The sequence below is a fragment of the Salvelinus namaycush genome, chromosome 33 (genome assembly GCF_016432855.1).
Source record: "Salvelinus namaycush isolate Seneca chromosome 33, SaNama_1.0, whole genome shotgun sequence".
NCBI classification, from domain to species: domain Eukaryota; kingdom Metazoa; phylum Chordata; class Actinopteri; order Salmoniformes; family Salmonidae; genus Salvelinus; species Salvelinus namaycush.
Genome location: NC_052339.1, coordinates 35389135 through 35396899, shown reverse-complemented (window position 1 = coordinate 35396899; position 7765 = coordinate 35389135).

Here is a 7765-nt window from a genome sequence, read left to right as displayed (position 1 = left end):
CTACAGTCATACAGCTGCTGTTGTCTTTACAGTACGCTGCAGTCATACAGCTGCTGTTGTCTTTACAGTACGCTACAGTCATACAGCTGCTGTTGTCTTTACAGTACGCTACAGTCATACAGCTGCTGTTGTCTTTACAGTATGCTCCAGTCATACAGCTGCTGTTGTCTTTACAGTACGCTACAGTCATACAGCTGCTGTTGTCTTTACAGTATGCTCCAGTCATACAGCTGCTGTTGTCTTTACAGTACGCTACAGTCATACAGCTGCTGTTGTCTTTACAGTACGCTACAGTCATACAGCTGCTGTTGTCTTTACAGTACGCTACCGTCATACAGCTGCTGTTGTCTTTACAGTACGCTACAGTCATACAGCTGCTGTTGTCTTTACAGTACGCTACAGTCATACAGCTGCTGTTGTCTTTACAGTATGCTGCAGCCATACAGCTGCTGTTGTCTTTACAGTACGCTACAGTCATACAGCTGCTGTTGTCTTTACAGTATGCTGCAGCCATACAGCTGCTGTTGTCTTTACAGTACGCTACAGTCATACAGCTGCTGTTGTCTTTACAGTACGCTACAGTCATACAGCTGCTGTTGTCTTTACAGTACGCTACAGTCATACAGCTGCTGTTGTCTTTACAGTACGCTGCAGTCATACAGCTGCTGTTGTCTTTACAGTATGCTACAGTCATACAGCTGCTGTTGTCTTTACAGTATGCTGCAGCCATACAGCTGCTGTTGTCTTTACAGTATGCTCCAGTCATACAGCTGCTGTTGTCTTTACAGTACGCTGCAGCCATACAGCTGCTGTTGTCTTTACAGTACGCTACAGTCATACAGCTGCTGTTGTCTTTACAGTACGCTACAGTCATACAGCTGCTGTTGTCTTTACAGTACGCTACAGTCATACAGCTGCTGTTGTCTTTACAGTATGCTGCAGCCATACAGCTGCTGTTGTCTTTACAGTACGCTACAGTCATACAGCTGCTGTTGTCTTTACAGTACGCTACAGTCATACAGCTGCTGTTGTCTTTACAGTATGCTGCAGTCATACAGCTGCTGTTGTCTTTACAGTACGCTCCAGTCATACAGCTGCTGTTGTCTTTACAGTACGCTGCAGCCATACAGCTGCTGTTGTCTTTACAGTACGCTACCGTCATACAGCTGCTGTTGTCTTTACAGTACGCTACAGTCATACAGCTGCTGTTGTCTTTACAGTACGCTACAGTCATACAGCTGCTGTTGTCTTTACAGTATGCTGCAGCCATACAGCTGCTGTTGTCTTTACAGTACGCTACAGTCATACAGCTGCTGTTGTCTTTACAGTACGCTACAGTCATACAGCTGCTGTTGTCTTTACAGTACGCTACAGTCATACAGCTGCTGTTGTCTTTACAGTACGCTACAGTCATACAGCTGCTGTTGTCTTTACAGTACGCTACAGTCATACAGCTGCTGCAGGCGTTACCTTGGACAGACAGGTTTAGTTAAGGTTGTCTTGTGACATCATAGCATATGGTCGTTCTCACGCACCCTCATCTCCTCGTCTCCTGTTTCCTGCACCGCTCTGAACGACCTGAAAGACCTGAAAGACCTGAACGACCTGAACAGTTAAAAAGGAGTGTGATATTTGACCTTTCAGGTCTGGTCCCCTTCAGCTGAGATGAAGGAGAGAACACAAGGGAGTCACTTCACGCTAGTGAGACCCAGCCCCTATCTGTGGATTCAGGATGTGCAACGCATAACAGTGAACACAAGGTGGCACTGTTGTCTCTCTTTACAGGCTATGGCCATCTAGCTGTAATAGGGTAAAGTGAAGAGGAAGACGTTGCTATGGACGTTGACGTTGCTATGATGACGTCGCTACGGACTTTCTCTTTGATATGTTATAGACTCTTTTACTGACCTGCCAATAAATGAAAGATGTCTAATTTATTTTAATCTCTTGACACACTTTCCACTGTTCCTGCTAGTTCAACTGTCCTTTAATCTCTATAAGTATTCTGCTGTTCTGTGTAGTAGTTACTATCTGTGAATGCACTTTAAAAATGTAAAATATAATGTATGTAATAATAAAAAAGTAGCATAACTACCCTTTTTATCATTACAATTATTACAGAGATTATAGATGGCATACTGTATGAACCTCGAGTACCAGCTCAGAAATACCCCGAACACTAGTAAAAGGGGGTCATTTCAATGCTAATTAATCATAACGAAACCAGGTCTCATTGGTTGTTTGGAATAGGGACAAAACATCGGGAAAGCCGAATGAAAGATCTGAGCGCAGTGCTTCCTGAGGGGGCGCTGACGTGCGCCTGTCTCCGATGACGTCTCAACTGGCAGCCTATTCTCTAATTCAGTGCACTGCTTTTGACCAGAGCCCTGAGATCTGGTCAAAAGTAGTGCACGAAAATAGGGAATAGGCTGCCATAAAAGTACTGCACTATATAGGGAATAGTGTGTCATTCTGATGTAGGCTGTCTCTACACCCTTCGGTCTCACCCTCTGCCCCTGAGCTCACCTGAGAGGAACGCTGATGGCAAACTGCAGGGTCCCTGAACCGGTAGTTGGCTCTAAACACTGGGCCGAAAGGAGGCTTCCTGACTTGTTTACTTATTAAAAAAACGTCAGTTTCACCTTTCAGAGGAACTCTGTGAAACGACAAATTCAGATGAGGAAACTGTGGCCACAGAGAAGGCCGTGTGCCTCAGATGGCACCCTATTCCCTATTTAGTGCACTACTTTCGACCAGGGCTGGCACCCTATTCCCTATTTAGTGCACTACTTTCGACCAGGGCTGGCACCCTATTCCCTATGTAGTGCGCTACTTTCGACCAGGGCTGGCACCCTATTCCCTATTTAGTGCACTACTTTCGACCAGGGCTGGCACCCTATTCCCTATTTAGTGCACTACTTTCGACCAGGGCTGGCACCCTATTCCCTATTTAGTGCACTACTTTCGACCAGGGCTGGCACCCTATTCCCTATATAGTGCACTGTAAAAGGAATAGGATCCTGGTTAAAAGTAGTGCACTGTATTAGGGAATAGGGTGCCATTTGGGACGCAGGCAGATGGTTTGTAGTAGACCAGCCTACTATAGTGAATGGACCAGACAGGGTTCAGGAGGAGGAGGTATCAGTGAGGAACAGATTAGGAGTATGTCCATAATTTACATTTTTTATTTTTATTTTACCTTTATTTAACTAGGCAAGTCAGTTAAGAACAAATTCTTATTTTCAATGACGGCTTAGGAACAGTGGGTTTAACTGCCTTGTTCAGGGGCAGAACGACAGATTTGTAACTTGTCAGCTCGGGGATTCGAACACCCTATTCTTTATACAGTACACTACTTTTTTACTAGAGCACTATGGGAACATAAACTGGACAATAACTGAAAGTAAAAATCAAACGCCTAACTCGAAATTACACAACTCTGAGTAGCACAGGCCTCAATCATATAATACCTGTCTGTCATAGTTCATCCTGTCTAGTGGAATGACCCGGTTTATAGCACCGTTCATCCTGTCTAGTGGAATGACCCGGTTTATAACACTGTTCATCCTGTCTAGTGGAATGACCCGGTTTATAACACTGTTCATCCTGTCTAGTGGAATGACCCGGCTTATAACACTGTTCATCCTGTCTAGTGGAATGACCCGGTTTATAACACTGTTCATCCTGTCTAGTGGAATGACCCGGTTTATAGCACCGTTCATCCTGTCTAGTGGAATGACCCGGCTTATAACACCGTTCATCCTGTCTAGTGGAATGACCCGGCTTATAACACCATTCATCCTGTCTAGTGGAATGACCCGGCTTATAACACCGTTCATCCTGTCTAGTGGAATGACCCGGTTTATAACACCGTTCATCCTGTCTAGTGGAATGACCCGGCTTATAACACTGTTCATCCTGTCTAGTGGAATGACCCGGTTTATAACACCGTTCATCCTGTCTAGTGGAATGACCCGGTTTATAACACCGTTCATCCTGTCTAGTGGAATGACCCGGCTTATAACACCGTTCATCCTGTCTAGTGGAATGACCCGGCTTATAACACCGTTCATCCTGTCTAGTGGAATGACCCGGTTTATGACACCGTTCATCCTGTCTAGTGGAATGACCCGGTTTATGACACCGTTCATCCTGTCTAGTGGAATGACCCGGTTTATAACACCGTTCATCCTGTCTAGTGGAATGACCCGGTTTATAACGCCGTTCATCCTGTCTAGTGGAATGACCCGGTTTATAACGCCGTTCATCCTGTCTAGTGGAATGACCCGGTTTATAACACTGTTCATCCTGTCTAGTGGAATGACCCGGTTTATAACACCGTTCATCCTGTCTAGTGGAATGACCCGGTTTATAACACCGTTCATCCTGTCTAGTGGAATGACCCGGCTTATATCACCGTTCATCCTGTCTAGTGGAATGACCCGGTTTATAACACCGTTCATCCTGTCTAGTGGAATGACCCGGCTTATAACACCGTTCATCCTGTCTAGTGGAATGACCCGGTTTATAACACCGTTCATCCTGTCTAGTGGAATGACCCGGTTTATAACACTGTTCATCCTGTCTAGTGGAATGACCCGGTTTATAACACCGTTCATCCTGTCTAGTGGAATGACCCGGTTTATAATACTGTTCATCCTGTCTAGTGGAATGACCCGGTTTATAACACCGTTCATCCTGTCTAGTGGAAGGACCCGGTTTATAACACCGTTCATCCTGTCTAGTGGAATGACCCGGCTTATAACACCGTTCATCCTGTCTAGTGGAATGACCCGGTTTATAACACCGTTCATCCTGTCTAGTGGAATGACCCGGTTTATAACACTGTTCATCCTGTCTAGTGGAATGACCCGGTTTATAACACCGTTCATCCTGTCTAGTGGAATGACCCGGTTTATAACACTGTTCATCCTGTCTAGTGGAATGACCCGGTTTATAACACCGTTCATCCTGTCTAGTGGAATGACCCGGTTTATAACACCGTTCATCCTGTCTAGTGGAATGACCCGGCTTATAACACCGTTCATCCTGTCTAGTGGAATGACCCGGCTTATAACACCGTTCATCCTGTCTAGTGGAATGACCCGGTTTATGACACCGTTCATCCTGTCTAGTGGAATGACCCGGTTTATAACACCGTTCATCCTGTCTAGTGGAATGAGCTTCATGTAATGCAGTCCTACTGGGCATAGTGCTTTAAAAAAAATCATGTCTGAATTCCTTTTAAACCTGCTGACTACAATCATCTGAGATGGTCACTGTGTGCAGTCCAGGGCCTGGAGTAGTGCACTAGAGAGAGAGAGAGAGAGATCACACAGGAGATTACAGAGCATTAAGGTCTCTCTGCCAGAAGTGGAAATTACAGAGTGGTGCTGTTGTCAATGCCAGAGTTCTCTGCAGAGAGAGAGAGAGAGAGAGAGAGAGAGAGAGAGAGAGAGAGAGAGAGAGAGAGAGAGAGAGAGAGAGAGAGAGAGAGAGAGAGAGAGAGAGAGAGAGAGAGAGAGAGAGAGAGAGAGAGAGAGAGAGAGAGAGAGAGAGAGAGAGAGAGAGAGAGAGAGAGAGAGAGAGAGAGAGAGAGAGAGAGAGAGAGAGAGAGAGAGAGAGAGAGAGAGAGGATGCGCCCCAAATGGCCCCATATTCCCTCCACCTCCACCAGAGCCCGCATGGTCAAAAGTAGTGCACTATGTAGGGAAAAAGTGCCATTTAGGACAGAGACAGTGAATGGGACACATGCAACTTCTCTCCCCAATAAAATACGTTCATGACGGTTTTATACAGCATTAGCTGGGGCTGAAATCATGGAAAGATATAGTAGAGCTGAGAGGAGAACATCATCATCTAGAGGTTAGAGCTGAGAGGAGAACATCCATCATCTAGAGGTTAAAGATGAGAGGAGAACATCATCATCCAGAGGTTAAAGATAGAGTAGACCTGAGAGGAGAACATCCATCATCTAGAGGTTAAAGATGAGAGGAGAACATCATCATCCAGAGGTTAAAGATAGAGTAGACCTGAGAGGAGAACATCCTTCATCCAGAGGTTAAAGATACAGCAGAGCTGAGAGCTGAGAGGAGAACATCCGTCGTCTAGAGGTTAAAGATACAGTAGAGCTGAGAGGAGAACATCCATCATCTAGAGGTTAAAGATGAGAGGAGTACATCCATCATCTAGAGGTTAGAGATGAGAGGAGAACATCCATCATCTAGAGGTTAGAGATGAGAGGAGAACATCATCATCTAGAGGTTAGAGATGAGAGGAGAACATCATCATCTAGAGGTTAGAGATGAGAGGAGAACATCCATCATCTAGAGGTTAGAGATGAGAGGAGAACATCATCATCTAGAGGTTAGAGATGAGAGGAGAACATCCATCATCTAGAGGTTAGAGATGAGAGGAGAACATCCATCATCTAGAGGTTAGAGATGAGAGGAGAACATCATCATCTAGAGGTTAGAGATGAGAGGAGAACATCATCATCTAGAGGTTAGAGATGAGAGGAGAACATCCATCAACTAGAGGTTAAAGATGAGAGGAGAACATCATCATCTAGAGGTTAGAGATGAGAGGAGAACATCCATCATCTAGAGGTTAGAGATGAGAGGAGAACATCATCATCTAGAGGTTAGAGATGAGAGGAGAACATCCATCATCTAGAGGTTAGAGATGAGAGGAGAACATCCATCATCTAGAGGTTAGAGATACAGTGGAGGGCTGTCAGAACAGAAATAGACCTCACTGCTTTAGTGGAGGGCCGTCAGAACAGAAATAGACCTCAATGCTTTAGTGGAGGGCTGTCAGAACAGAAATAGACCTCACTGCTTTAGTGGTGGGCTGTCAGAACAGAAATAGACCCCACTGCGTTAGTGAAGGGCTGTCAGAACAGAAATAGACCCCACTGCTTTAGTGGAGGGCTGTCAGAACAGAAATAGACCTCACTGCTTTAGTGGAGGGCCGTCAGAACAGAAATAGACCTCACTGCTTTAGTGGAGGGCTGTCAGAACAGAAATAGACCTCACTGCTTTAGTGGAGGGCTGTCAGAACAGAAATAGACCCCACTGCTTTAGTGGACGGCTGTCAGAACAGAAATAGACCTCACTGCTTTAGTGGAGGGCCGTCAGAACAGAAATAGACCTCACTGCTTTAGTGGAGGGCTGTCAGAACAGAAATAGACCCCGCTGCTTTAGTGGAGGGCTGTCAGAACAGAAATAGACCTCACTGCTTTAGTGGAGGGCTGTCAGAACAGAACTAGACCTCACTGCTTTAGTGGAGGGCCGTCAGAACAGAAATAGACCTCACTGCTTTAGTGGAGGGCTGTCAGAACAGAAATAGACCCCACTGCTTTAGTGGAGGGCTGTCAGAACAGAAATAGACCTCACTGCTTTAGTGGAGGGCCGTCAGAACAGAAATAGACCTCACTGCTTTAGTGGAGGGCTGTCAGAACAGAAATAGACCTCACTGCTTTAGTGGAGGGCTGTCAGAACAGAAATAGACCCCACTGCTTTAGTGGACGGCTGTCAGAACAGAAATAGACCTCACTGCTTTAGTGGAGGGCTGTCGAAACAGAAATAGACCCCACTGCTTTAGTGGAGGGCTATCAGAACAGAAATAGACCCCACTGCTTTAGTGGAGGGCTGTCAGAACAGAAATAGACCTCACTGCTTTAGTGGAGGGCTGTCAGAACAGAAATAGACCCCACTGCTTTAGTGGAGGGCTGTCAGAACAGAAATAGACCCCACTGCTTTAG